This window comes from Pseudophryne corroboree, chromosome 2, assembly GCF_028390025.1.
Source record: "Pseudophryne corroboree isolate aPseCor3 chromosome 2, aPseCor3.hap2, whole genome shotgun sequence".
Classification (NCBI taxonomy): domain Eukaryota; kingdom Metazoa; phylum Chordata; class Amphibia; order Anura; family Myobatrachidae; genus Pseudophryne; species Pseudophryne corroboree.
Genome location: NC_086445.1, coordinates 467,424,845 through 467,443,904, shown reverse-complemented (window position 1 = coordinate 467,443,904; position 19,060 = coordinate 467,424,845). Strand labels below are relative to the sequence as shown.

The following is a 19,060-nucleotide window of genomic DNA, read 5'->3' as shown; positions in this document are numbered from 1 at the left end:
ACAAAAAAATAATATTATTAAGGTGCCTGAGTTAATCAAAATTCAAAATTGGAGTAGAGGTAAATGATATGTACATATAATCACCGCAGTGATAATTGTAGGTAAGCACCTAGTCTAAAACCTCATGAGAATAGATGAGAGGCACAAAGGTTCATAATTGAAATGTCAAATGACTGAGGGTAATCACCTGGTAGAGATTCTGTTTGCTAAAAGGCTAGATCCTTATAGATAACAAAGCATTTAAGATAAAAGTATGATTATTAAAGATACAAAAGAGCATTGATAAATAAGCCTAAAGGCAAAGCCAATTGTAGATAAATAGAAGGTTTGTGGGAAAGTTGGATAAGGAATAGGTAAAGCCCAGTACTCACGGCCCGATGCAGGAGAGATGTGTGCTGAGCGAACCGCTCAGCACACATCTCTCCTGCCGCTCAGCACAGCGCGATCTGTGCTGAGCGTGCGGGGGGAGACGGGGGGGCCGCTCACTTCACCCAGCGGGTGAAGTGAGCGACCCGCTAGATTGGCCTGCATGCAGGCCAATCTAGCAGCAGCGATAGCGATGTGCGGGGCCGCGCATCGCTATCGCTGAGGGGGCTACACACGGAGCGATCATGCTGATATTCTAAGCAATCTAGTCAGATTGCTTAGAATATCGCTCCGTGAGTACCCCCCTTAAGTTTCAGAAGTTGCTCTAACACTTCTGCTGTTTGTGATCAGAGGTCACAATCTTACTGCACCTGATATTCCCAAGGGGTCACCCTACTAGGTACTGATCAGGCTTATCAGCGCTTAGCTTCCAAGGTCGGATGAGATTGGGCGTTGCTGCTGAAATATGGCAGTAATAAACACTAGGACACAAATGAGAGAGTGTAATGAGTAGTAAACAACAAGGTACTTCTGCTGTCCAGTTTCTAGCGCAGATTCTCTGTTGCTGTGAGCATTGCAGAGAGTGGTCTCGCATCTGGATGAGAGGGTACTAAAAATAGAAGTGAGATATGCTCAGAATAGGGAGGAAACCCTGCCTTCTGCTGTCCACTGTCTTATATAGATATATAGCGGACAGTGGATGAGAGAGGTGGGTTAGGCTTACCTATTGAAAAAAAGGGTGGTGGGAAAATTAGAAGAAGGAGAAGAAATGGTAATGTGGTGAGATCACAAAAAAGTATTACATTTAAAAGGAAATACCAGAAAATGGTTTAGAACAATAATTAAGGATCAAAAATAGCAAACATTAAGGATATATAATCAATATTGTTTTTTTCCATGTTTGCTATTTTTGATCCTTAATTATTGTTCTAAACCATTTTCTTTAAATGTAATACTTTTTTGCAGAATCCTTTCTGCATAAACAGGGTCTTATACCCATTTTGGTAAGCCTTTACCATGCAGCCTGTGTTTACTTTCCTTTTTCCAATTAATCGTTGATTTCATGATTGTTTTATTTCATAATTTACTTAATTTTTTGTTAATTTGTGATCTCACCACATTACCATTTCTTCTCCTTCTTCTAATTTTCCCACCACCCTTTTTTTCAATAGGTAAGCCTAACCCACCTCTCTCATCCACTGTCCGCTATATATCTATATAAGACAGTGGACAGCAGAAGGCAGGGTTTCCTCCCTATTCTGAGCATATCTCACTTCTATTTTTAGTACCCTCTCATCCAGATGCGAGACCACTCTCTGCAATGCTCACAGCAACAGAGAATCTGCGCTAGAAACTGGACAGCAGAAGTACCTTGTTGCTCACTACTCATTACACTCTCTCATTTGTGTCCTAGTGTTTATTACTGCCATATTTCAGCAGCAACGCCCAATCTCATCCGACCTTGGAAGCTAAGCGCTGATAAGCCTGATCAGTACCTAGTAGGGTGACCCCTTGGGAATATCAGGTGCAGTAAGATTGTGACCTCTGATCACAAACAGCAGAAGTGTTAGAGCAACTTCTGAAACTTACCTATTCCTTATCCAACTTTCCCACAAACCTTCTATTTATCTACAATTGGCTTTGCCTTTAGGCTTATTTATCAATGCTCTTTTGTATCTTTAATAATCATACTTTTATCTTAAATGCTTTGTTATCTATAAGGATCTAGCCTTTTAGCAAACAGAATCTCTACCAGGTGATTACCCTCAGTCATTTGACATTTCAATTATGAACCTTTGTGCCTCTCATCTATTCTCATGAGGTTTTAGACTAGGTGCTTACCTACAATTATCACTGCGGTGATTATATGTACATATCATTTACCTCTACTCCAATTTTGAATTTTGATTAACTCAGGCACCTTAATAATATTATTTTTTTGTAATTTTTTATGTTTTTCAGTATATTTTTCACCACAGGTGCCCATAATTTTGTATCAGGCTTATCCTGATTTCTGTCAATATATATGTTTACTTTGTGTTCTTGAACAATTTTTTTGTATCAAACTCCTCATTACTTTTATTCGTTATTAATTAAATGTTAAGTTTTAATAAACTTATTTCAAATTTCTAAGCGTGCCCCAACACAGAGTCTTTCTTTTTTCTTCTCTTTGCTGAAAGTGCCTACAGTCAGATTTTTGACATTTGCCAGGACACAGCTCCAATGTCTGTTACAAAGTAATTGGCAAATATTTGTCTGACGTTGTTTGCTGTCATGCCTCCTCGTGCTGTGGGTTCACGTTGGAAATCTTCCAAGCCTGTTATTGATGTAGTGTCCTCAATCTGAAAACCATCTCTAGCCCTAACAAAATTATGGAGAATTATACAAGCCTTGACAATGTCAACGGCAAAATCGGGATTGACATTAATTGGTCTATGGAAAATTCTCCACTTATTAGTTAGAATGCCAAATGAGCATTCCACATATCTACGGGCTCTACTCAGGCGGTAGTTAAAAATTCTTTTGTCTTGCGTCAGGTTTGGCCCACCATAAGGTCGGAGTAGATGCTTATGAAGTGCAAATGCTTCGTCACCCACAAACACATATGGCACTTTAGGACTTTCTGTTCCTGGTAGACATTTCTCGTCTGGCAGTTGGTGTGTGTTTGTTATAATTGACCTCCAAAGACTAGATCTTTTCCAGATAGCAGAGTCGCAGTCTTTACCAAAACTTCCTATATTCATGTAGACAAAGCGGTATTTGGAGTCTGCAATAGCCATTAACACTACAGGATAGTAATCTTTGTAATTGAAGTACATTGAGCTGCTACTGGATGGACAAATTAGTAGGGATGAGCGGGTTCGGTTCCTCGGAATCCGAACACGCCCGAACTTCATGTTTTTTTACACGGGGCCGAGCGACTCGGATCTTCCCGCCTTGCTCGGTTAACCCGAGCGCGCCCGAACGTCATCATCCCGCTGTCGGATTCTCGCGAGGCTCGGATTCTATCGCGAGACTCGGATTCTATATAAGGAGCCGCACGTCGCCGCCATTTTCACACGTGCATTGAGATTCATAGGGAGAGGACGTGGCTGGCGTCCTCTCCGTTTATAGAGAAGAGAGTGAGACAGTAGAGAGAGACACAGTAGTAATTTTGGGGAGCATTAGGAGGAGTACTAGTTAGTTACTTGCTGAAGTGATAGATAGTGTGACTGTATATTATCTGACTTGTGGGGGAGACACTGACAGTGGGGAGCAGTTAGAGTCTGAGAGCAGGACTCAGGAGTACATATAACGTACAGTGCACACTTTTGCTGCCAGAGTGCCACACTGCCATTGTGACCACACTGACCACCAGTATAATATATATTGTGATTGTCTGCTTAGGAGTACTACTTGCAAGTTGCTGATAGTGTGACCAGTGACCTGACCACCAGTCACCACCAGTTTAATATATATATATAATTGTATATAATATATATATAATATTGTATACCACCTACCCGTGGTTTTTTTTCTTTTCTTTCTTCTTTATACATACTACTATAGTAGCTTACTGTAGCAGTCTGCGGTGCTGCTGAGCTGACTGTGTCCAGCAGGTCCATCATCAGTCATTACATAATAAATATATATACCTGTCCGGCTGCAGTACTAGTGATATTATATATATATATATTGATTTCATCTCATTATCATCCAGTCTATATTAGCAGCAGACACAGTACGGTAGTCCACGGCTGTAGCTACCTCTGTGTCGGCAGTCGCTGGTCCATCCATAATTGTATACCACCTACCCGTGGTTTTTTTTTCTTTCTTCTTCTTTATACAGACTACTATAGTAGCTTACTGTAGCAGTCTGCGGTGCTGCTGAGCTGACAGTGTCCAGCAGGTCCGTCATCAGTCATTACATAATAAATATATATACCTGTCCGGCTGCAGTACTAGTGATATTATATATATATATATATTGATTTCATCTCATTATCATCCAGTCTATATTAGCAGCAGACACAGTACGGTAGTCCACGGCTGTAGCTACCTCTGTGTCGGCAGTCGCTGGTCCATCCATAATTGTATACCACCTACCCGTGGTTTTTTTCTTTTCTTTCTTCTTTATACATACTACTATAGTAGCTTACTGTAGCAGTCTGCGGTGCTGCTGAGCTGACTGTGTCCAGCAGGTCCGTCATCAGTCATTACATAATAAATATATATACCTGTCCGGCTGCAGTACTAGTGATATTATATATATATATATATATATTGATTTCATCTCATTATCATCCAGTCTATATTAGCAGCAGACACAGTACGGTAGTCCACGGCTGTAGCTACCTCTGTGTCGGCAGTCGCTGGTACATCCATAATTGTATACCACCTACCCGTGGTTTTTTTCTTTTTCTTTCTTCTTCTTTATACATACTACTATAGTAGCTTACTGTAGCAGTCTGCGGTGCTGCTGAGCTGACAGTGTCCAGCAGGTCCGTCATCAGTCATTACATAATAAATATATATACCTGTCCGGCTGCAGTACTAGTGATATTATATATATATATATATATATTGATTTCATCTCATTATCATCCAGTCTATATTAGCAGCAGACACAGTACGGTAGTCCACGGCTGTAGCTACCTCTGTGTCGGCAGTCGCTGGTCCATCCATAATTGTATACCACCTACCCGTGGTTTTTTTTTTCCTTTCTTCTTCTTTATACATACTACTATAGTAGCTTACTGTAGCAGTCTGCGGTGCTGCTGAGCTGACAGTGTCCAGCAGGTCCGTCATCAGTCATTACATAATAAATATATATACCTGTCCGGCTGCAGTACTAGTGATATTATATATATATATATATTGATTTCATCTCATTATCATCCAGTCTATATTAGCAGCAGACACAGTACGGTAGTCCACGGCTGTAGCTACCTCTGTGTCGGCAGTCGCTCGTCCATCCATAAGTATCCATCCATCTCCATTGTTTACCTGAGGTGCCTTTTAGTTGTGCCTATTAAAATATGGAGAATAAAAATGCTGAGGTTCCAAAATTAGGGAAAGATCAAGATCCACTTCCACCTCGTGCTGAAGCTGCTGCCACTAGTCATGGCCGAGACAATGAAATGCCAGCAACGTCGTCTGCCAAGGCCGATGCCCAATGTCATAGTACAGAGCATGTAAAATCCAAAACACCAAATATCAGTAAAAAAAGGACTCCAAAATCTAAAATAAAATTGTCGGAGGAGAAGCGTAAACTTGCCAATATGCCATTTACCACACGGAGTGGCAAGGAACGGCTGAGGCCCTGGCCTATGTTCATGGCTAGTGGTTCAGCTTCACATGAGGATGGAAGCACTCAGCCTCTCGCTAGAAAAATGAAAAGACTCAAGCTGGCAAAAGCACCGCAAAGAACTGTGCGTTCTTCGAAATCCCAAATCCACAAGGAGAGTCCAATTGTGTCGGTTGCGATGCCTGACCTTCCCAACACTGGACGTGAAGAGCATGCGCCTTCCACCATTTGCACGCCCCCTGCAAGTGCTGGAAGGAGCACCCGGAGTCCAGTTCCTGATAGTCAGATTGAAGATGTCAGTGTTGAAGTACACCAGGATGAGGAGGATATGGGTGTTGCTGGCGCTGGGGAGGAAATTGACAAGGAGGATTCTGATGGTGAGGTGGTTTGTTTAAGTCAGGCACCCGGGGAGACACCTGTTGTCCGTGGGAGGAATAGGGCCGTTGACATGCCTGGTGAAAATACCAAAAAAATCAGCTCTTCGGTGTGGAAGTATTTCACCAGAAATGCGGACAACATTTGTCAAGCCGTGTGTTGCCTTTGTCAAGCTGTAATAAGTAGGGGTAAGGACGTTAACCACCTCGGAACATCCTCCCTTATACGTCACCTGCAGCGCATTCATAATAAGTCAGTGACAAGTTCAAAAACTTTGGGCGACAGCGGAAGCAGTCCACTGACCAGTAAATCCCTTCCTCTTGTAACCAAGCTCACGCAAACCACCCCACCAACTCCCTCAGTGTCAATTTCCTCCTTCCCCAGGAATGCCAATAGTCCTGCATGCCATGTCACTGGCAATTCTGACGAGTCCTCTCCTGCCTGGGATTCCTCCGATGCATCCTTGCGTGTAACGCCTACTGCTGCTGGCGCTGCTGTTGTTGCTGCTGGGAGTCGATGGTCATCCCAGAGGGGAAGTCGTAAGCCCACTTTTACTACTTCCACCAAGCAATTGACTGTCCAACAGTCCTTTGCGAGGAAGATGAAATATCACAGCAGTCATCCTGTTGCAAAGCGGATAACTGAGGCCTTGACAACTATGTTGGTGTTAGACGTGCGTCCGGTATCCGCCGTTAGTTCACAGGGAACTAGACAATTTATTGAGGCAGTGTGCCCCCGTTACCAAATACCATCTAGGTTCCACTTCTCTAGGCAGGCGATACCGAGAATGTACACGGACGTCAGAAAAAGACTCACCAGTGTCCTAAAAAATGCAGTTGTACCCAATGTCCACTTAACCACTGACATGTGGACAAGTGGAGCAGGGCAGGGTCAGGACTATATGACTGTGACAGCCCACTGGGTAGATGTATGGACTCCCGCCGCAAGAACAGCAGCGGCGGCACCAGTAGCAGCATCTCGCAAACGCCAACTCTTTCCTAGGCAGGCTACGCTTTGTATCACCGGTTTCCAGAATACGCACACAGCTGAAAACCTCTTACGGCAACTGAGGAAGATCATCGCGGAATGGCTTACCCCAATTGGACTCTCCTGTGGATTTGTGGCATCGGACAACGCCAGAAATATTGTGTGTGCATTAAATATGGGCAAATTCCAGCACGTCCCATGTTTTGCACATACCTTGAATTTGGTGGTGCAGAATTTTTTAAAAAACGACAGGGGCGTGCAAGAGATGCTGTCGGTGGCCAGAAGAATTGCGGGACACTTTCGGCGTACAGGCACCACGTACAGAAGACTGGAGCACCACCAAAAACGCCTGAACCTGCCCTGCCATTATCTGAAGCAAGAAGTGGTAACGAGGTGGAATTCAACCCTCTATATGCTTCAGAGGTTGGAGGAGCAGCAAAAGGCCATTCAAGCCTATACAATTGAGCACGATATAGGAGGTGGAATGTACCTGTCTCAAGCGCAGTGGAGAATGATTTCAACGTTGTGCAAGGTTCTGCAACCTTTTGAACTTGCCACACGTGAAGTCAGTTCAGACACTGCCAGCCTGAGTCAGGTCATTCCCCTCATCAGGCTTTTGCAGAAGAAGCTGGAGGCATTGAAGGAGGAGCTAAAAGGGAGCGATTCCGCTAGGCATGTGGGACTTGTGGATGGAGCCCTTAATTCGCTTAACAAGGATTCACGGGTGGTCAATCTGTTGAAATCAGAGCACTACATTTTGGCCACCGTGCTCGATCCTAGATTTAAAACCTACCTTGGATCTCTCTTTCCGGCAGACACAAGTCTGCTGGGGTTGAAAGACCTGCTGGTGACAAAATTGTCAAGTCAAGCGGAACGCGACCTGTCAACATCTCCTCCTTCACATTCTCCCGCAACTGGGGGTGCGAGGAAAAGGCTCAGAATTCCGAGCCCACCCGCTGGCGGTGATGCAGGGCAGTCTGGAGCGACTGCTGATGCTGACATCTGGTCCGGACTGAAGGACCTGACAACGATTACGGACATGTCGTCTACTGTCACTGCATATGATTCTGTCACCATTGAAAGAATTATGGAGGATTATATGAGTGACCGCATCCAAGTAGGCACGTCAGACAGTCCGTACTTATACTGGCAGGAAAAAGAGGCAATTTGGAGGCCCTTGCACAAACTGGCTTTATTCTACCTAAGTTGCCCTCCCACAAGTGTGTACTCCGAAAGAGTGTTTAGTGCCGCCGCTCACCTTGTCAGCAATCTGCGTACGAGGTTACTTCCAGAAAATGTGGAGAAGATGATGTTCATTAAAATGAATTATAATCAATTCCTCCGTGGAGACATTGACCAGCAGCAATTGCCTCCACAAAGTACACAGGGAGCTGAGATGGTGGATTCCAGTGGGGACGAATTAATAATCTGTGAGGAGGGGGATGTACACAGTGAAAGGGGTGAGGAATCGGACGATGATGATGAGGTGGACATCTTGCCTCTGTAGAGCCAGTTTGTGCAAGGAGAGATTAATTGCTTCTTTTTTGGTGGGGGTCCAAACCAACCCGTCATTTCAGTCACAGTCGTGTGGCAGACCCTGTCACTGAAATGATGGGTTGGTTAAAGTGTGCATGTCCTGTTTATACAACATAAGGGTGGGTGGGAGGGCCCAAGGACAATTCCATCTTGCACCTCTTTTTTCTTTCATTTTTATTTGCGTCATGTGCTGTTTGGGGAGTGTTTTTTGGAAGGGCCATCCTGCGTGACACTGCAGTGCCACTCCTAGATGGGCCAGGTGTTTGTGTCGGCCACTAGGGTCGCTTATCTTACTCACACAGCAACCTCATTGCGCCTCTTTTTTTCTTCTTTGCGTCATGTGCTGTTTGGGGAGTGTTTTTTGGAAGGGCCATCCTGCGTGACACTGCAGTGCCACTCCAAGATGGGCCAGGTGTTTGTGTCGGCCACTAGGGTCGCTTATCTTACTCACACAGCTACCTCATTGCGCCTCTTTTTTTCTTCTTTGCGTCATGTGCTGTTTGGGGAGTGTTTTTTGGAAGGGCCATCCTGCGTGACACTGCAGTGCCACTCCTAGATGGGCCAGGTGTTTGTGTCGGCCACTAGGGTCGCTTAGCTTACTCACACAGCTACCTCATTGCGCCTCTTTTTTTCTTCTTTGCGTCATGTGCTGTTTGGGGAGTGTTTTTTGGAAGGGCCATCCTGCGTGACACTGCAGTGCCACTCCTAGATGGGCCAGGTGTTTGTGTCGGCCACTAGGGTCGCTTAGCTTACTCACACAGCTACCTCATTGCGCCTCTTTTTTTCTTCTTTGCGTCATGTGCTGTTTGGGGAGTGTTTTTTGGAAGGGCCATCCTGCGTGACACTGCAGTGCCACTCCTAGATGGGCCAGGTGTTTGTGTCGGCCACTAGGGTCGCTTAGCTTACTCACACAGCTACCTCATTGTGCCTCTTTTTTTCTTCTTTGCGTCATGTGCTGTTTGGGGAGTGTTTTTTGGAAGGGCCATCCTGCGTGACACTGCAGTGACACTCCTAGATGGGCCAGGTGTTTGTGTCGGCCACTAGGGTCGCTTAGCTTACTCACACAGCTACCTCATTGCGCCTCTTTTTTTCTTCTTTGCGTCATGTGCTGTTTGGGGAGTGTTTTTTGGAAGGGCCATCCTGCGTGACACTGCAGTGACACTCCTAGATGGGCCAGGTGTTTGTGTCGGCCACTAGGGTCGCTTAGCTTAGTCATCCAGCGACCTCGGTGCAAATTTTAGGACTAAAAATAATATTGTGAGGTGTGAGGTATTCAGAATAGACTGAAAATGAGTGGAAATTATGGTTTTTGAGGTTAATAATACTTTGGGATCAAAATGACCCCCAAATTCTATGATTTAAGCTGTTTTTTAGGGTTTTTTGAAAAAAACACCCGAATCCAAAACACACCCGAATCCGACAAAAAAAATTCGGTGAGGTTTTGCCAAAACGCGGTCGAACCCAAAACACGGCCGCGGAACCGAACCCAAAACCAAAACACAAAACCCGAAAAATTGCAAGTGCACATCCCTACAAATTAGTCGGATATGTTTGCCATCTAATGCCCCTATGCAATGTGGGAAGTTTGCGTTTTTCTCAAAATCAGCTGCTATCGATTGCCAGTGTTCTTTTGTAGGTGTAGGTAGACATTCTGACTGCATGACTGACCAAATGGCTCGGCAAACTTCTTTAATTATCTGATTTGCAGTTGAAATTCCAATTCGATAAGTACAGTATAGTGAAGATCAGTAAAAGTGCACCCACTTGCCAGATATCTGAAAAGAACAAATGCAAACTATGAGTAATTGCTCAGTAGGTCTTTGGTAAACATTACAAAATGAAAAACATTTATATTGTTATTGAATCATATTGTTATAGGTAAAGAAGTCATGAGAAGATGGAGCAATATTCGAGACTCCTTTGCAAAGTCATTCAAAAAAATAGAAGAAAGCAAGAGATCTGAAGCTGGGGCAGTGAAGCATAGGAAATATGTGTTTCATGACTAGATGCAATTCTTAAAAAAATTGTATGTGTCTCGGGATACTGAAGAAAATTTCACTCAGGAGGATGTCATACCAGATAACCCAGTTGAAGATACTGTTAGGGAAAACTCAGTTCCTGAAAATGAGCCCGAAAACACAACAGAGACTCCACAAACACCAGCAGCCAGTGCCACACATGGTGGTTTTCGGCCACAAACACGCCGCCGTAAGCCAGATGAAATAGAATTAAAACTGCTAAAGGCTCTGGAACCTGAAAAACCAAATCAACATTTATTGTTCTTTCAGGGGATCATGCCTGCTTTAGAGAAATTAGACGAAGATGAAACCTTACAATTCCAAATGGGGGTTCTTCAACTTATTTCTAATATAAATCAGTAGAAGCAGAGATCCTTGCAGCCTTCGCCCCTGCCTTATCAGTCTATGCCAAATCACCAAACACTATTGCAAGCAATGCCTCTACAACAACCTTATGGTCAAAATCCTATGCAACAAGCCCAACCTCTGCTAACATCTCAATTGTACCCACATTTTGGAAACATGCCTCCAATAAATAGCCCTCAAAGTTGTCCCTCTCAAACTCCATCCCCTGCACCGTCTTCTGGTTCATACAGTTCCGTGGACTTTTCATCACTGCACCCATTATAAATACCAATCTAGCCCTGATTCTTCCAAATTCTTTACAAATCACACACGTGGTGCATAACACATGCAATTTAATTACCACCGTTGGCTGTTTGTTACACTTGTTACCTAATGTTTTGGATATAAGTTCATTGCAAATATTGTTCATACTTTAAATACTGTATGTCCATTTTCATTGTGAAATAAAAACATTGTACTTTCAAATGTCTCTGATTTACTTACCTCAGTGCAACTGCTAACATTTGAACAGGTTGAATACAATTTCGCATTGTAGTGTTCTCATGTTGAATATGGTCTCTCAGCCGCATATGTAATTCGTCAAAAGATGACAAGGACATGTGGAAATAATTGAAGAATTTATTCTCATCTGCTCTTAGGTCTTCAAATAGTGAGTTGAATGTATTCAATTCATCTCTTCTTAAGTTTATTGGGTGAACCCAATAAAGCCGCTTATGCCTCTGTGCTCGTCGACGACGATATAACAACCACAGCGCAATAATACGTTTGCGATCCATGTGATAATGCTGCTCAGTCACACACACACTGTGAAATGCTGCTGCTGCTGCTGCACATGCCTACTTCATCCAAATTTATAACCATAGCATTAGAACGGGCTAAAAGCTGTTGCATGTGAAAGGCTCAGCCGGCCGGCAAAAAACCGGACAGCTTTTGTCCGGCTTTTTGCCGTCTGGCCAAAACCGGGTAGTGTGTTACAGCCCATACTGAGAAGTCATACAATGTGAATGTTTCTATTTGGGTATGATTAGTATCTCAGAAGTTACCATTCACTCTCTGGTCTAACAGACATGTGATATAACAGCCTAACACCATACACTTAAGGATACATATCCACCAATATTCCCCCCCCCCAAAAAAAAACAAAACAACAACATTTTTTTTTCACTTAACCCTTGCTGGGAAACAGTACTCTAATTGGAAGAAAAAATTGTTCTCTTCTCCTGCACTCAACTGACTAGGATTTGAGTGATATACTAGAAATCTTCTGCAGCAGGATAAGCCCCTGTTTTCAGATACATATATCAGTCTCCTAATGACAGGAGCTCTCTAACTTATTAACCAGGTGCATTCATGGTGCAGACTTTGAACCTACAGTCTCTTTTATGACTCCAGATTTAAACTTATGTCACAATTTGGTCATTGGGCATCTAATAAGACTGTTTAACCGTGGATTGCTAACCTTACGCATATCTTCGCCCAAAAAATCTGTCTAGCTCCACTATCAATATTCATTTTCTTCCATTCTCCTTTTTTCCTCTTTTCTTGCTCTTTTTTCTTCTCCTTTCCTTATTCTAAACGTGCTCTCTCATCCGGTTGGACAGCAGAAGCACATTTCTTGCTTGGTAAGAGTACTCACTCATTCAGCAAAGATTACTGCCATGTCTCCACAGGATAAGCCCAATCTCATCCGATCTTGGAAGCCAATCTCTGCTAGGCCTGGTAAGTAATTGATGGGGAGACCCGCAATGAATACCAGGTGCAGTAAACCTATATGCTGAACAGCAGAAGGAAACTACCCACCTACCATCTATTTTCGATCTAATTTTCAGTGTCTACCCGGACACTCTATTAAAGACCTTCTTTATAGAAATACGAGGGATATGTGATTTGGACCTGTTTTAGGCATTATGAACCCCCACAACAAAGGGGATACCAGATACTAATAACCCCCCTTCTATAAGGGGCATTGTGAGATATAGGCTTTGTAACCAATGTCTGTTTGATGGTCAGACCTTAAGGAGGTACTAATCCTTTGAATTAAAAAGCCTTGTGGTAACACCACTGTATCAATGTAGAGCAGCAGGTGCTTAAGTACCCATAAAGGCAACATTTTTACTCACTGAGATCTATGACCTGTACCTTTGAGAGTGACAATATTAATGAATTATTTGCAACTACAGAGACCGCTGAACAAAGAACCCTGTGGGGATAATTAACCTGTCTCGAGATATTAAGTATAGACAGAGTCATTCGAATAATTATTTATTAAGTCAAATATTTTCACCTAGGCAGGTATTCACTACCAATGATAACTCCGATTATGTGGTTTTAATTATGCAAAATAAATTGGTAATTTGCAAATGTACATAAAAGATAAAACAACCCTTTGAAGTAGTGTGCTGTTTAAACTCATTATTTTAATATTGAATTAAAAATTAAGTTTTACTGTCTGACTACAATCATAAGAGTGCCCCAACACAGAGTCATTCTTTTTTCTCTTTCCTTTTCGTTTCCAGGGAGTGTCTGGAAAAACGCAGGAGGGACCCAGCGTTTTGAGGGAGGGTTTCCGACGTTAGCTCCAGCCCCGATCATCACAGCAGCTGAGTAAGTCCTGGGCTGAGCAGAGACTGCACAAACTAAGGTTTATGCAGCTCTCCAGCAAAAGAGATCGCACACCAGCACACACACCATATCCTTCCCCTGTAGGCGGCGTCTACCTATTGTAACCGGCTTCCGAGCTCACAGCATGGTTGGTATAACTGACTGTGGAAAGCAATCTCGTCTTAACAGAGTGGTTTCTACAGCCCAAAAGAAAAAGTTTTTTCTGAACCGTTCGCCTGTGTGGCGCAATGCTGCCCGTCCACTACAAATGCCAAAGTAAAAATCACCAATTTTACAGAAGTAATATACAATACAAAATATGGGGTGGTATCTGTCTATGTACAGGGCGCATAAGAAATATTTGTTACATAAAATACATCCCTTTTATTACTGAGGAGAAGATGTATCCTTCGTATGACAACTTGAGAGTTTCTCTGATTTGTTCTTCCTCCTCTCGTAGAACCATACAGTGATCCCAGTGTTCATAAAAAAACAAAAGTAAAAGAAAAAATGTGTAGGACAGTTTTGCACCAATCTGATTATTTCCACAACTCAGGAAGTAGAAAGGGCGTACCCCACTCACACAGAAACAAGTGAGTGGAAACCCATAAAGGTATCTTTCAATGAATAGATTTCTTTAAAGTATTGAAATCTAAATCTCAGGAGCGTACCCAAGACTCACAATGGTGAAATGATGATAAATCACATAAAGGTATCTTTAAAATCTTTAAGATCTGTCAGATGCGTACCCCAACTTACACAATTTGCAGTTGGGACATATACATAAAGGTATCTTTTGGATTTTCTACCATCAAGAAAAATGCGTACCACAACTCACTGGATATATAGATATTCGACTCCTATCACGGTATCTTTATCCACGGTCTCAGGAAATTATCCCACACAGGATACACGGAAAAAAACAGGAAAGGATTCCTCTTTGTTTAATTAAAACGGAGGATTTATTTCCCAAATACATAAAAAAAAAAAAAAACATTTTTTTCTTAAAAAGTGATGATGAACAGCCGAATAAAAAAGCAGAATAAAAATGGATCCAACTTTGATCGTCCAAGGCTACTCACAGTACTGTTTGTTCAACGCGTTTCGGTCTTTAGCAGGACCTTTATCAAGAACTGCCTGTACTGTGAGGAGTCTGGATATTTATAGTACAAACATCCAATCAGTGAGCAGCAGGAAATTGCATCGTTAATTAATTGCATAATTCCATTTCTTTAAAACATGATCAAATTATATAAATATTTAAACAAAATAAACCTACATTATATTGAACCCCATTAAGAGTATACCAAGTAAAATATGAAGCCCCAAAACTCTGTTTGGGCCACGATTACAAAAAACCGCTGAGAATTGTGGGAAATGTAGGCGAAAGAGCCAAGCTCCAATGACCATATGCTCTCTTGACTACTGACGTCGGCAGTCCTGTCCTTGAGCACCTCAATGGTGAACACTAAATTGTCAGATCTACTCATGTCTGGATGTCTAACCCCATGCCACATCATAATTTGTAAAAAACGTGCTCCTACAATTGAAGAATCAAAATGGGCTGAAAGCCCGTCATGCCATTGTTTGTCAGCTGGCCTTGTTTCCTGGCTATGGTTAGTGGTTTTGAGCACGGCCTCGAAAGGACTAAAGCCTACATGACCTGAACGCTGGTCTAGAGTACTTTCCTTCAGGTGCAGGCAATGGAAGGTAACCAGCTTTTTCTTCAGTAGCCTGAGAACACTATTTGTCTATTTAGGATCAAATAAAAGTTTGCCAATATATGGCAACGCCTTTATTCCTTGTTTTGACGTACCCTTGGCCTGCTAAAACCACAACTAAAGCGTCCTACGGGTCACAATAGTAGAATTGAAAACTGAGAACTGTTTTTACAACAGAACCGCAATGAGGTCTGAAGTTCCGACAATATGCACCGGCAGCATGGCAAGCATGCAGCTTAGCCATTTGGCCACACAGACTGCTGTTGCAACATCTCTAGATGCTGTAGTCAAATTCTCAACCGTTTCACAATATGATCGGTTAAAAAATATAAAAGCTGTTGTAAGCCAAACCTAAACAGTTTTACCCATGCTACTACAGCTTTGTTAACTTATGTTCAACTAAAATAGGGGTAAGCACCACATGTGCTGCTGTATAGTTGGACTGAATAGCGGTCACTGGAACTGGCATGGTTATTTTTTTTAACTTGAACATGAAGAATCCACCTTGTGAAGGCTATAACCTTGCAATCATCAATGCCGGTGCTATCAGCAATCTGCGTGATTGTGGCCTAGAATTGTTAGATTGAACCAACGACGAAATAGGTATAACCTCATAGGTTTGGACCTTTCTAATAGCATTAATGAATGAGTTAGCATTCATGTCATTAAAACAGCAATACAGTGAAGACATATTCTCCCCTACTCTGTAAAATAACTGAAGGGTGTGAGAAACAGAGGGCTCAGCACAATAACGCATGTGCTTTACTAAACCTATTAACACCCCTGCCCCCTCGGGTGGCCATGTTTAGTAGGACCGACATCCAAATTCCTGCAAAAGGAAGCAGGAAGTTAAGAATTAAAATGGCACCATGAGTAAAATGGTGGCTGTTACAATAAAATGAACCTACACACAATAAGCATGCAGAATACAGGGAACGTTCATAGAACGTTCCCTGCACCCACCATGGGAGAAAGTCGGGCTTTGAACATAGGGCTCCTACGTACATACACAGCTAAGCACTGAACTAAGATAACAGTGGTAGTCACAACAAGGTCTCCCTTTTCACATATGTTGAAAACGTCATGTGCAGGGAGCAGCGGTCACATTGGCCCTCATTCCGAGTTGATCACTAGCTGCCGTTGTTCGCTGCATAGCGAGTATTTAAAAAAACTGCAAAACTACGCATGCGTATGGGCCACAATGCGCACGCGTGGCGTACGGGTACAAAGAGCATCGTTGTTTTCCACTGCTTCTAGCAACGATTCCATTCGCACAGCCGCTCCCGTTTTCTGGGAGTGTTTGTAAAAACGCAGGCGTGTCACGGCGTGTGCAGGGCTGGTATCTGACGTCAATTCCGGGACCTTCGTTGCAGCACTCATTGCACAGAATAAGTAACTACAGGGCTGGTCTTGTTTTGCACAAAATGTTTTTGTACCACTCGGCCGCACAGGCGTTCGCACTCTTGCAAAGCGAAAATACACTCCCCTGTGGGCGGCAACTATGCGTTTGTATGGCTGCTAAAAGTAGCTAACGAGCGATCAACTCGGAATGAGAGCAATTGTACCGCTCGCTCTCTGTAATGCCTGCGTCTGTGCAGGGAGCTGCAAGCACCCTGTGCCACTCGCTCCACACTGCGCCGGCTTTGTGCAAGGAGATGTGGTCATACAGTACCTGCCGCTTCTGGGTGTAACCTCAGGCATGCAAGGAGGGTCGATCACCTGATCCCTCTCTCCCTGCTGTATTAGTCGTATGGAGGGTGCTGTGGTCAGATCACTGTACCGCATGCTCCCAGAACACAGATGGCTGTAATAGCTATGCAAGGAGCTGCAGTCAGATCACTGTACCGCATGCTCCATGAACACATACGGGCTCTAGTAGCTAATGCAGGGAGCACATGGAGTCAGCTGCGGTCAGTCACTGTACCGCACCGTCCCATTGCACAGGTGGCTGTAATAGCTATGCAGGGAGCGGCGGTCAATTTCTGTACCGCGTGCTCCCTGAACACCCACAAGCTATGCAGGGAGCACATGGAGGGAGTTGTGGTCAGATCACTGTACCGCACGCTCTCTTTAAGTGGTGCCTATCGGTTTCCTGGCGTCTACCTCTCCCCTTCCAGCACTAGTGCAAGGAGCAGTTACGGCACTGCACAGCAGGGAATGTGCGTCCAGTGCCCCACTGGGGTGCGAGTGCAACTATGCATTGTTACCTGTGCTATTTTGGTCTCTGCTCTCGCTGAATCAGCGGAGGGGAGTTACAGTTCCTTGCACCTCACCACTTCTGCAGCGGTGATCGCCATCTTGTACATGCAGGGAGCTGCGGTCAGAACACTGTACCGCACGCTCCCCGGACACACTGTGGGCTATATGTTCCTGCCACTGCCTTCTGCCTTGAACCCACAACACGTAATGGCAGACAGCCTGAACTGAACCTCCCACTTTCTTACCTCGTCCACAAGGTCTTGAGGTGTCTGTCGGGGCTTCTCTGTAAGTTCTGACCGCCTCTGGAGGTGTCTGTCGGGCCTTCTCTGTAAGCTCCGACTGCCTCTTTCAGCCGAGGCTGAAATATCAGCCGAAGCTGATATAGGTCTATGGCGTTGCTTCTCTTCAATCGCCGACAAGCCTTTGTCTACATATAGCAGCACACACTCCCGGACCCACACTTCTCAATAAGCTGGGAAGGGACTGTGAAGTAAAAATAAAATAAAAATAAAAAGTCTGGCACTAAGTCCAGCGTGTGCCTTTCCTTGAGAGGCATAAAAAAAAAACACTGGTGCATTATGGGAGTATGGAGAGGGTGGAGGGTTACACTTTAAATATTTAAATGTGCCTCTCCCTGCTTTCATACCGTCCATATTCTAGGAGTACTCCAGTGACCCCTAGTGGATGAAAAAGTAAAACAGAAGGTTACTCATGTCGGTATGCAGTATAATATTTTAATATTATGTGTCTTTTAGCACTATTAGGCACTTTCTTTCATGTCCATATTCTTAGTTCTGAAATAATTAGACACTGATACCTATTGATTACAATTTTGTATGTTTAATTAACCCATCTTCAGGGAACATACATACTGTATATGACTCAGTACTACTCAGTACCCCTAAACTCTATTCTGTTAGATTTAAGATTTCAGAGTCCAGTCGCTCATTTTTACTTAGTAGTGGAAATATAATTATTATTAAAAAAATTATACTAAATAAACTTAGGAATTACTTAGACCAGAGGTTCCCAAACGCGATCCTCAAGGCACACCAACGGTCCTGGTATTAAATGTATCCATGCTTGGCCAAAGGTGACTTATTTAGCACCTTAGTCAACTTGATTTAACCGTCTGTGCTGAGCCATGGATATACCTAAAACCTGGACTGTTGGGGTGCTTTGAGGACCGCGTTTGGGAACCTCTGACTTAGACAACTTTACATTATTATGTTGTGTATATTTTATCATATCCCTAATTTCTAGCAAAAGTTTTGGATGCTGATCAGACCAATCAGGTTTTGTGTGATTTTATCAAGTGATATTAATGAATGAAGGAATTAAACACCAATTTATGCATATAATACAGTGATAAATATACTATAAATAGTATTTGAATCTGTCAACCTTTTGTACCTGTTGACCAGAGGTTAAAGTGAGCCGGAATGGGGCAGAACTGCATTCCGCCAGTTCCATTTGGAGACGGAACGCAGTTCCGCCTCCACCTGCTCACCTAACCTAGAGAAATGCAGTGCACCCGCTGAGACTGTGTTACCAGCAGGCGCCATCTCTTTCCTCATAAGGCAGCGGTGGCCAACCCGTGGCTC

At 43.4% G+C, this 19,060-nt stretch overlaps 2 pseudogenes; one reads left to right on the top strand and one right to left on the bottom strand.

Annotated features, from left to right (window-relative positions):
- Nucleotides 1-725: 725 nt before the first annotated feature.
- LOC135052142 (5S ribosomal RNA) lies at nucleotides 726-844 on the bottom strand (annotated as a pseudogene).
- A 940-nt stretch (nucleotides 845-1,784) lies between these two features.
- LOC135052129 (5S ribosomal RNA) lies at nucleotides 1,785-1,903 on the top strand (annotated as a pseudogene).
- Nucleotides 1,904-19,060: the final 17,157 nt, after the last annotated feature.